At 40.8% G+C, this 12,974-nt stretch overlaps 1 long non-coding RNA gene across 1 annotated transcript in view; it reads left to right on the plus strand.

Moving 5' to 3' along the window:
* Positions 1-1,227: 1,227 nt before the first annotated feature.
* LOC310727539 overlaps positions 1,228-12,974 on the plus strand; it is a 20,366-nt gene continuing 8,619 nt past the window's right edge. The window contains exon 1 of the long non-coding RNA XR_014534040.1: positions 1,228-1,673. This is a non-coding gene — a long non-coding RNA (uncharacterized lncRNA). The remainder of the gene's footprint in view (positions 1,674-12,974) is intronic.

Here is a 12,974-nt window from a genome sequence, read left to right on the forward strand (position 1 = left end):
GTGGATTTGGAAAAGGCATTCGACTGTGTCCCTCGCGGCGGCCTGTGGAGGGTGCTCCGGGAGTATGGGGTCGGGGGCCCTTTACTAAGGGCTGTCCGGTCCCTGTATGACCGAAGCAGGAGCTTGGTTCGCATTGCCGGCAGTAAGTCAGACTTGTTCCCGGTGCATGTTGGACTCCGGCAGGGCTGCCCTTTGTCACCGGTTCTGTTCATAATTTTTATGGACAGAATTTCTAGGCGCAGCCAGGGGTCGGAGGGTGTCCGGTTTGGTGACGACACGATTTCGTCTTTGCTCTTTGCAGATGATGTTGTCGTGTTGGCTTCATCAGACCAGGACCTTCAGCATGCACTGGGACGGTTTGCAGCCGAGTGTGAAGCGGCTGGGATGAGAATCAGCACCTCCAAATCCGAGGCCATGGTCCTCAGTCGGAAAAGGGTGGCTTGCCCACTTCAGGTTGGTGGAGAGTTCCTGCCGCAAGTGGAGGAGTTTAAGTATCTTGGGGTTTTGTTCACGAGTGAGGGAAGGGTGGAACGGGAGATTGACAGACGGATCGGTGCAGCTTCTGCAGTAATGCGGTCGATGTACCGGTCTGTCGTGGTGAAGAAGGAGCTGAGCCACAAGGCGAAACTTTCGATTTACCGGTCAATCTACGTTCCTACTCTCACCTATGGTCATGAGCTCTGGGTCATGACCGAAAGGACAAGATCCCGGATACAGGCGGCCGAAATGTGCTTCCTCCGCAGGGTGGCTGGGCGATCCCTTAGAGATAGGGTGAGAAGCTTAGTCACTCGGGAGGAGCTCGGAGTAGATCCGCTGCTCCTCCACATCGAGAGGGGTCAGCTGAGGTGGCTCGGGCATCTGTTCCGGATGCCTCCTGGACGCCTTCCTGGGAAGGTGTTCCGGGCGCGTCCCACTGGGAGGAGACCCCGGGGAAGACCTAGGACACGCTGGAGAGACTATGTCTCCCGGCTGGCCTGGGAACGCCTTGGTGTCCCCCCGGAAGAGTTGGAAGAAGTGTCTAGGGAGAGGGAAGTCTGGGCATCTTTCCTTAGACTGCTGCCCCCGCGACCCGGCATCGGATAAGCGGGAGAAGATGGATGGATGGATGGATTTTTTTTAATGCAGTGTATGTAAACAGTTATTTGTGATTATTACTTAGATTGTAATGTTTGTACTACTGCTCATTAGGATGGAAGTACAATATTTTCCCAGACTGCTGTTTAAATTCCATCACTAAAACCTTCCCTCACTATGTGTGTCATTTACATATTACTTGCTGCCCTGCTAAAATATGAGTGAGTTTTTTTTTTTTTCAAGAATCAAGAATCTATTTAATCATGATGAAAATCACACTGCCAGTATTATATTCATTTTTTTTTCATTCCTCTATCTGAAAGCAGTGCTGCATCAAGTTGCAATCAGCCCTCTTCAATCGAGCCTGATTGTGGTCAGCTGCTGTGAGTAGGCCTTGAACAAACACCTTGTGTGCTGGCATTGTAGGCCTGTGCATTTCAGCAAGAGGCAGGGCTGCCACAGCCAAGTATTTCAATTCCTGAAGAGCTTCCAGGAGAAATTAGTATGTAATGACCGCACTCTGCAAGAAGAAAGGCCCATTATGGCTCTCGCCGACTGTACTTGGCTTTCATTTGCAAGCTAAATGGATGCGCGCAAAGGTGAGAGTTCACTAGCCATTCAAGTATTTGGCTTTAACGGGCTCCAGCACTCTTGCTTTAATTCAAGCAGAAGGACAAGTATGAATAATCGCTCTAGATAAGACTCATCAAAACACGGCGCTGCCGCTTGCCATGTTTTTTTTCCCCCCCTTTCTTTCTTTCTTTCCGCTATTCTCTAAATGGCCTGTGAAGCTTGGTGACAAAATACAATTCACATCATTCCTTTTAATTTGTAATTTGCCTGCCTTTGTTGCTTCTATCTGATTCTGCCGGGTTGTAGCTTGCTACGTTATTTTGATGCAAATTTTTCCCCAGCTCAACCGAGCTCGGCTTAATTTCGCGTTTGTTTACTGTCATCTAGGGGGGAAAAAATGGGATAGTCCTAGAAAGTGCCAGCACTAATCAAACTAAAATGGGGAAGAAATTTGCGATAGTTTACAAATGCATAAGTGAAGGTAGCATGAGAGCACAGCAGAATACGACAAACGCACTGTTTTCAATCATCCCCCTCCTACTGCAGCATATAGCCTTCCTATAAATGATGTAGGTGTGCGTGTAGGGGGATCGGGGGGGGCTGATTTGAAAGGAAAGAGTTTCAGAGATGTCTCTTTGTGAGCCTATAATAAGCAAGCACTGAATGGTTTATTTAGATACATGAGGGTGCAAGTCCAAAAGCGCTAATTCGTAGCCCCAAGGGTATTCATCTCACATAATGTATGCATAGGCTAATTTATTACACTGTGACTAATTTCCATTTCTTGTGCCGGGAGTTGCCTTGCTAATTATGGAATTTTTTTCCTTTTGTCATTTTTTCTTCCCCCTGTTATTTCATAATTACGCCTCAGCATTCAAGGAAGGTGTTGTCGCAAATGAGATGGGCCTCGCTGTATTTGCTGTGTGATGTGGTTTTTTTTTTCCTTTCTTGCACCCAGGTGAGTCCTGTTCATCCGTTGCCCTACCCTTAAGATTGGCTCCCAGAAAATTTGATGATATGATCTTATTTGACCTGAGCTGTTTATTTATGTATTTTACTTATCCTGTTCTGCTTTCGATCGTATAGATCTGAGTGTAATTAGCTGGGTGGCTTAATTAGGAAAAAGTTAACTGTTAGATGAAAGCTGTCACATCTGTGACACACAGCTCTGCCTCAGTGGCGAGCTCCCAGGGGTCTGCATCAAAAGGCCCTCCCCTGCTGGGCAGGCACACTCTCAGTGCTCTCCTCTGCCAAATCAGGCCTGCTCATGCCAAGGGACAGAGCCTAGCAAAAAAAAAAAAAAAAAAAAAAAAAAACACAGGCATGAGTTAACTGCACCCGAGACAATGACAATGCAGAGGAGGAGAAAGAAGGACAAAACACTGTACTCTGTTCTTTCTTGTCTTTCATCAAGCAAGGAATACAAGGCAGATATGGTGGGATCTAAAGCCAAACAATGCCGCTTAACAAGACATCACTGGCTCATCATTAGATATTTGCACGGGCATAATTTTGCATATCACGTAATAGGTGTCTAGGGATGTTGGGATAGGCCAGGTTTAGTGCCTCCCCCATGCTTTGCTGCTTATTTACTTGGCACGAGTCTCAAACAAAAAAAATCAAACTCCCTGCTATGCAGATGACTTAGATAGCGCTATTGTGGCTTAGCTTCAAAGTTCTATAAAGTAAAGCTTTTTTTAATTGACAGCATTGGTCATTTTTGTTTTTTCTTTCTTTCTTTTTTTCTTTTTTTTGGCGGGGTTGTATTTACGGAGATAATAAATCGTTGACAGCCATGCTTTTTTTTAAAAGAAGTAAACAACAGACAGCTAATGATGAGAGCAAAGTAAAATGATAATCTCACACCTTGTAGTTTTGCAGTATAATTTTAATGAAAAAAAAAAATTAATTCCTTGTTGCTTTGTTTCCATGATGGAGAATTATAGTAGTCGTGTAGTATTTGATTATGGCCATGTTGTGCTCCCTCTTTCCTCTTTCTCACCACCTGCTGCACTCTCTCCCCCTCTTTTCCTCTGGCTGTTTTTAGTCGAGAGAATGCAACAGCTGCATACTGCTATAGTTTTGTTAAATATGGTTAAACGGCTTGACATGTATCACCACCATTAATCACAGGAAAAAAAGCCTTTTAATTTCCCCGATGTTTGCATCCTGTTTTGCCTGTCCGTGCAGATGGTAGAGACAGAGCTCCATAAAGCAGCTTTTTCCTTTCTCTGCCTCTCTCTCTCTCTCTCCCTCTCTCCCTCTCTTGCGCTCTGTCTGTCACTTCCTATTCTGTGGCCCTTTTGTCATAAGCAGACAGTGAGCTTTCATTTATATTCAATAGACACATGTACAGAGCGAGAGATGTGCCAGCTCATAACAACAATGAAACCGGGTGACAAAGTGCAAACTGTAATTGACGGAAGAAAGACACAAACAAATACATCACGAGTCCTAACAAGAGTGCTTCAGATGACAATCACAGCAAGAAGAGCTCAGGGCTTTATCTCTTTATTTGTCATTAGCGCCGCTTAGCATGCTAATTATATGGCGTATACAACCCAAAATGTCATGCTTTGCTTTTTTTTTACATTTTTTTGTCATCTGGGAATATTGGGAGCCATTGTCTAAGCTGTAGCCATGAGGCAAATTCAAGCCCACTCTCCAGACATGCAACTGTAGTGCCACTACATTATATCAACAATCCAATCAATTTTAAAGCAATTGAATATTCCTGTGCCTCTGCCACTCATGCAAGCACAAACATGCATTAATTTGGCGGACTTAACAACAGGAGCAGAAATTGCGAAGTCCTTCATTGAGAGTGTATTAAATGTACAGACATGCACACAGCAGCATTGACATAGTGCCACTCTATCGGTGGCGCGAGTAGAGCCGGATTGTGAAATCGATTTCCAGATTGTATTTCACACCCTTTCATCAGACATAGTTTTGCTGCTTGGAAAGCTTGCCATTTCAAAAGCACTTAACATACACCATTGCTTCTTTTTGTTCAAGCAGCGAAATGTCTGCTGCCAAGACATCAATGCGAATAAACCAAATATCAACATGGCAGAAACTTCAACTGAAGTACGACTGAATTACTCCTAATTAATATAGTTTATTGGCATTTCTTCCTTTTTTTCCAGAATGCCGAGCGCAAATGTCATGCTAATTATTCCCCCGGCATTATAGCATCGGCGTCAGATGTCCCTTTTGAATGTGATATACAAAAATGTATTATTACAGCGATTTCTTACAGGCCTTGCTGCGAACAGCAGAACGCTACTTAAAATATAATGATGTTCTTAACCACGCTCATTAGCGCGACTGTGTCTCTCACACGGAAATAATATTCCTCTTCAGGCAAGCCAAACAGATTTCAAATTACAGCATAAAAAAAGTCTGACAGTCATTTTGGGGAAATATTGAACACAGAGAACAGGCGCTCGGTTTAGTCCTAATTGTTATGCATCGTTTGGGAGGCTCTGTGTGCAGTTTAAACGTAATGCTTCTCCATAGCAGTTGCTCCGAAAGCCATATATTCAACATATTCCCTTACATTTAATGTGTTTTGAAGGACATTTTAAGATAATTCAACCATATAATTCATATTTACTGATACCGTTTATCATACATCGCTCACGTTCTCCACAAAGGTAAAGGTATTACTATTATTTTGTAAAAACACAGAGCGAGCCTACAGTCGGGCATTTAAACAAGCAGTCAGCTGAAGGATTTGTGTTCATAATGGCAACACTTTGACCTTCCTGTCCTTTGGCTAATTCATGCTGGAGTGGAAACGTGCACAGCCTGCATTTCCCCGTGACATCTCTCTCTCTCTCTCTCTCTCTCTCTCTCTCTCTCTCTCTCTCTCTCTCTCTCTCTCTCTCTCTCTCTCTCTCTTTTTATACCAGTTTACCTCTATGTGAATAGAGAGCAGGATTCATTAGCATGGCCAGTCTCACAGACAAAACATCCTCATAAAATCCCATTATGTGCCGGATCTGCTGTCTCTCCACTTTATTGTAAGATTGAACACAAAAGTTAATGTGCATTAAAGACAAACTGCTTGGGTTACCTCTGGAGATACACCTGCACCTGATGATCAGAGCCTCTCTTTATTCTCTGTGTTCACATATTATACTGACAGTGGAAGGTTAATAATTATAAATGTGTTCATTTTAACTATAGGAAGCATCTTAATTATAAAGCCAGCTGTGCTGTCTAGGATACGTCCATCCTCCACGGTGTTCAGTTGAAGGATTTATTTATTTATATATATGAACTGCACTGTGCCATCCTCTGCTTCATAATATATAATATATTTTCCCTGTTATGGCATGTCCTAACAGCCCCCATGTGTCGACTTAGTGACAGGGGGAAGCGGAGGATGGCACGGTGCAGTACATGCCGGACCTAAATGATTCTTTGTCAGCACTGACATTAGTAAGGCAGCACTGATTGTCCTGTCAATGGTAATCTGACAGCGGAAGGAAGCAGTCACTTATCTAATGACAGTTTGCTGTAAGACTGATCGATGAGTGATGGGATGGTGTAGGGTGGGGGCTATGATGTGGCAAAAGAACACGATTCTTTACAGAAAAACAGCGATATGATTAGCGGGGGGGGGGGGGGGGACATGGAACAGGATATTTAATTCTCAGAAGAACACTAATGAGAAAATGTGAAACATGGTGAACTTAAAATCTATATTTTATGTTGTACTGCATACACCACATTTCCCTAGAGGTATCCATACTTATTTGCCATATTATCTATCCTAAATCAATTAATAAACGCTCAAAATGCTATAATTGTGATAATCAACATGATTTCCATGGTTGTTAGTGCTAGTGTATAATGAACAAACAAAAAGGAAAAGACATACATACAACCCCTGAAGGCTTTCTCTTTAGTTCCTTTCATGTATATCTAATAATGCATATCTCTACAATAAATTTAAGCAATGTCTTCTGAAATAGTTTCCATTGTTGTAGAGATACATAGACAGTTCGGGCATTTTAGTGCTTGCCTGTGAATAGAAAGATTGTGTGCCACTCTCCAGAACATTTAGTTTTATGCACACTGTACCGCTGTCAGTGTTTCTTAGGTCAACTTGTCTTTGCCTACCACTCGATATAGATGAAGGATACAACACAAAAAGAGATTGGTGCATACTTTTCTTCCACTGACCTTGAATTGCTTTATAAGAATAAGTAAAACTATTTCGATTACCTTTTCTGATTTTTGCCAATATTCTCTGGATATTCTCTTATCTATGTTTGTGTGCTTTTCTGAAGCAGAGACCGTTAAATGATATACTATGCAATTTTTTTTATTAGCTCAACACAAAAACGTATGCTAATTAAAGAAGAAATCCATTATGAATCAATGATATTTGCTTTTTTTTTTAACAATAACTTAGTAATGCTGCCACATTGTACCCTATACAAAAGACAATAATGAACCAGTTAATAATTATTGATAGAATAGCTCTATACATAGTTGATGAGCATAGTTTTAGGCATACGGGACACATAGATCGATGTCAATTACAATTACACGTTCCAAAAATCTGTAAAGAATTGTGTAATATGACTAGAACAATGGTGTCAGTGAAAGGCCTTTAATCATGAATAGATGTGTAATCATGCTGAATGAAATTGATTCTTGCAATTATCCCCAGCCTTGAGATACTCAAACACAAAACTACCTTTAAACCAATCTTTTGAAATGATGAGAAAAGCGAGCACATATGATTAATCTTTACTGTCTTCGTTTAATCTTGAGTTTCACACATTCTGACAGGACTCTTTGTCAGCAAAAGACAAAGAGGGGGGGGGGGGGGGAACACTGCGGAAACTTTGACAAATATCATTCTCAACATTCAAATGCCCCCCATTGTCATTACAGACAGTAAGATTAAGTTCACCTCATCAGACATGAGTATGACAGGTGACTCAATAGGCTGATGCCAAGCGGCGAGCTGAGGAGATTAGCAGGGCACTGATATCATTATTTGCAGCTATCGGGGATTCAGCAGGGAGGCAATTGTAATTTCTGGGCTTATTAGTCTACACTCTGCAAAGGAGAAAAGCCTGGCAATAAAGCGCACCACTGACAACGTAGCATTCCGCCACCAAGTGCAGTCACCGTGACACTTACCAAATGCCAGCATGCTGGTGGCCTCGTAATCCCAACTAATAGAGGTTAAAACACACGACCGAGAGCTGCTCATTGATGATCAAAACAAGTGCTGCTATTGGGACTTTTTGGAAGTTGGAATTAGTGCAAATACAAAAGAATGTATGTGCAGAAACCAGGCATAAATTCATCCTTGTCCACCATCATAGACATTTCCAAATAATACAGAGAAATTGTTGCTTTTATAAGCATTGCATTGTATTTTTTACACACACACACACACACACACACACACACACACACACACACACACACACACATACACACATATATATATATATATATATATATATATATATATATATATATATATATATATATATATATATATATATATATATATATATATATATATATCAAAATGTCCAACAAAGATTCCTTTCAGAATATGCTTCCCTATGCCCACCAGCAACCTGCTAAGCCCAGCGCTGCTTGTCATGCCTAATAATTTATTGCTTGCTGCCTCTTCGTTAAGCTCATTAATGTTTGCATATGTCTCTCAAAATTAAGCGCCTTTATGACCACAGCCATCACCATAATTTCTCTCTCTAAAGTATAAACAATGTAAAAAGAGTGTGTGTGTGTGTGTGTGTGAGAGAGAGAGAGAGAGAGAGAGAGAGAGAGAGAGAGAGAGGGGGAGAGAGAGAGAGAGAGAGAGAGAGAGAGAGAGAGAGAGACTTCATTAAAGAATATAATTAAAGAATATGTGAGAGACTAGGAGTCTAAATGACCAAACACCTGAATTCTTTTAGATGGCAAAAGCCTAATGCAGGCTCAAGCTGAGATGCTGTGCTGAAGGAAAGGAGACGTGTGGGACTGTATACAGCTACCGGTGCCCCTAATTATGCTTCATTTGTAAACCAAACAGCATCTTATCGTTTCTCTTATCATCGCTGACAGCTTAATCTTGCTGTATCAGGAGACAAGAAATTGTGACCATGACAATAATAAGAATTGGCATGTTTGTAGTCATGGCTCATGTATTTTCTATGCATGTTCAGTGATAAGAATCACTTTATAATAAAGTGTGTATTTGCCATTTTAAACAACATGATGAGTGAATGAATTACAATAATGACATTTGTCAAGATTATTTGAGATCTTTGATGGAGTTGATGTCTTATTTAGGCACTGACATTTCAGTCTAACATCACATATGGACCAAGAAGAGAACAACTGAGGCATATATAATCTTGCGCAATTTAGAACAGATGCCTTTCAGCAGCATTTGTAAAATGCCAATAGTTTCTATGGTGTTCTATACACCTGTCCATTTATTTGTCTGTTTCTATGTCTGTACTCTGAATGAAGGAGGCATTTAAAGTTGGCATTTTGGCTATCTAGGTTTGCTTCCACCAGTGTAATTATCATCAAGTCTCCTATATAACCAGCCCACACAGGCAACCTGAAAGCAGTGCGAGACCCACACATAATATTAGATTAAATAGGCCACCTAAAAATCAATACACAGTGCAAATGAAAAGCAGCACAAGTAGCCACTCAGTATGCATGTTTTCTGTCAAGTACACTCTCTGACCTAATGCAGCAGTGTTCGCCAGCAAACTACTAAGGAAAACAACCGGTGTATTATAATGCATACTTTTTTTTTAATTTAATTTGAGTCCGCTACATCTGCAAAAAAATCATACACCCTCTGAGTGACAACCTCATTCCATAGATGCCAATATTCAAAAGATTCAGCCAGTGGGGCAGAAGGATCGGCATCTTTAGTTCCACCCTCTGTGAGCTCAAAAAGACAAAGTCCTCCTAGTATGAAACACTTCTTTGGTGGCAGAATTGTGACAACCTGATATAACAAACTGAAAGGAGGCAATTATGCATGAACTGATGAGGAGGCATTAGGCAGTCTGCTGATTTCATCTTTTCCTTTGTGTTTATATAGGCTGGAAATTAGGATGTAAATATGAAGCATTTGCACTGTACATTGCTAGCTAAAAAGTAAAAATCTATGTCACATCTTAATTCTACCACACAATCTGGCTGAATTTAGAGCTACATTTTATATATATATATATATATATATATATATATATATATATATATATATATATATATATATATATATATATATATATATATATATATATATATATAATATACATTTCTTTCTAAAATGTAATCAAATGGCCAATAAAATGGCATTTCCAGGTTTTGTTATTTTTATTACTAATAATTCAATTTGATTATATTTATTATTAATATGTTCCATCATTGACCACATAAAAAAATGTTTTCTCCATTTATATATACAAGAATAAGTATTTATACAAAAATAACATCCATATATAGAGAATGTTATTCGCTGTCACCCACCTCAGCAGAGAATATTTGTAAATTTGTTTTGGTTCGTCGTTTATGATGTGAACTCATTATGGAAAAGGTCAGGCCCATACATAAATGTATGACATGACATTGTGTTTAGGATCCCTGGTTTGTGCTATTTTAAAGACAGTGGCCCCAGGGGAGGCAGAGGCTAGACCTATACACCACAGCACTTTAAAGAAGCTGTCCATCAAGTAAAGCTTCATTTATTCCAACCCTGCTGTACCAGTGTTTCAATTGTAAATCGGTTGTAGTTTTTGTTCATGTAGTGTGTATGAATAGTGAGGGCATGAAGGGATCTTGAAGTGTATAGCCTAAGATGTTGTGTCTTGCATTGCATTTATGATAACGAAATGATAATCAGAGCAAATAATGATAGACATGAATGATCGTGAAGAGCCTTTGACATGCATGTACAGGAACGGCTGTTCTAAATTACTATACAAGCTCTTGTTGATTAGAGTACCTCAGCTATTTAAATCAGGAAATATATGACTACTAAAATTAGAGTGCCGTATGAAGGAAGCCTGGTTAGGGATGCAGTGAGTGTGAAAGTGCATTATCAGTCAGTGCCCCTTTCTCAGAGCTGCTTTTCTTTCATGGTGGCATTGTCCATTCACACCCTCTGGCCCTTAAAGAGTCATATCCTGCCTTGCTTGGCTAAAGAACACTTTCTGTCTGTATGGACCCTGTCACTCCCCCCTCGTCATCCATCACAATGGAAGACTTTAAGCTTCGACATTGGCGATGGGGTAACAAGACGGACCACCAGCACACTTGGCCACCACGTGTCCCATAACTGGAGCAAGGAACAAAAGTGCATTGAGGCCTCCCAACCTTCTCGAGCTTTTGTGAGGTGACCCTACAAGGGTCTACAGTACCACTTCCTGTGGCTTTGCCTTATGAGAAATTTATCCGGCAGCCCATCAGAAACACATCCGTTATGGCTGAAGATGGATATCCAGTCAGTTGACTTTCGAGATGCCTAGCCTTTGGTGATCCCTCTTCTTTGGGTCTGCCGGAGGACAATGGTTCTCCTGTGTTTTCTGGGCTTTTTGTGTTGTTTCTTTTTTCTTTTTTTCGTTCCTCTGTCCACTCCTCTAATAGATAAGTCTTGATGGGAAAACTGTCATCCCTGTTCACCTCCTAGCTGAAATCAGGAGTCCTCTCCCTCCACTCGCTGCACTGCAGACTCACTCTTTGTGGGCTTGCTCTAATAGGATTAAAATGGGTTAGCAGGTCTATCAGAAACCTCCAAACCAGCCATAAATGGAGGTATCTCTTGGGAAACAGGTCATTGTTGTTCTACCCTCCAGACCCCCCCTCATGGACTTGGTTGGGTTAAACTCTAGACCTGGTGTGGCAATGCATTGCCATGAGGTGACCCCCAGGAAAATCCCAGGATTAACGCAAGACTCATTACAATGTAGACAAAGACTGTGGGATCAGGGAAAGCACAAATAGAGCGCTTAAGTCAAACAGGCTACGCCAAAAAATTGTCCCTGCACCTTTGACATTAATTAGGTTTTGTGCAGTCAGGCGTTTCTTGTTTTGCTAATATTCAGCGTAGCTACACATTTGACAGTATAAAATACAGAAATTACATTTTATTACATTACATTTACTGAATGCCAGTGATTCATGTTATATGTGCAGTCTTTATTATTGGTGTTTGTGCGCGTGTGTGTGTGTGTGTGTGTGTGTGTGTGTGTGTGTGTGTGTGTGTGTGTGTGTGTGTGTGCATTCATCATGCCACTGGCTGCTGTTTTTGGTTTATATCTAGTCATTCAGTCACTCCCATCCACTGCGAATGTGCAACCAGTCATGTTAGTACTGACCCAGGTCAATAACACTTCATTAACAATGAGGTCATTCCTACACACAACACTCTGCTTGCTTTACAAAGCAGTGCCTGAACTTATTGAAGAATAGATGAAGCTTCAAATTATCTGGTTGTAAATGTTCATGTAGGTATGAAATTTTTGAGCATATGTTCTTTGTGGTTAAATGAAATTATGCTTTTACTTTTAATTTTAATAATGCTTTAAGATTTCATGGAGAGGTATGACTGTTCTGGACATGCAATCACAAAACAAGTAAAAATAGATATTAGATTTTTCATCCAGTCTCTATTACACTTATAGAGAAATGTGATGAGCTATATTTGAATCGTAAATAACCACTGAGCAGGAAGGAATATATTATATGACTGCTCAAGTATAGCTGAAGCTGAGAGGATACATTGAAACAATGCATATGGTTTGCTGGTATTTGCTTTTCATGCTGGATTTCTCTATGATTACCTCAGACCTCCGAAGGCACTACATCTGCTAGTCTGCCTAGTGCTACACATGTTTGTTTATTTCCATTATCCAGATTAGATCATAAAATTGTAAAAGTATGCTCAAATTACCTTTTTTTTTTTGGAATGCCAGCATCCTGGACATGTTCATAAATGGAGCAGGCTAGAGGGGGAAAAAGTTATTTCAGCTATGGTCTGATAGGCAAGCAGGGTACATTTCCATAGCTTTAAATAATGTCAATCTGGGCAGTCCCGGGATTGAAGCCTGGGTGCCGTAAGCTACAATTTCTCCTTTGCCTACAGTGTGATAATTTTCAGAGCTACTGGCAACTTGGGAATTTCTGCCTGCCTTATCACTTGGGCTCAGCAAACTTCACTGAGGCTAATCGGAGCCGGGATCACTCACTCAAGGATTGCACGATCATGTTTTCCATCACCCCTGACAGCTGTCCCTCCACCTTCATTAGCAATGCAG

This window comes from Silurus aristotelis, assembly GCF_946808225.1.
Source record: "Silurus aristotelis genome assembly, chromosome: 6".
Lineage (NCBI taxonomy): Eukaryota > Metazoa > Chordata > Actinopteri > Siluriformes > Siluridae > Silurus > Silurus aristotelis.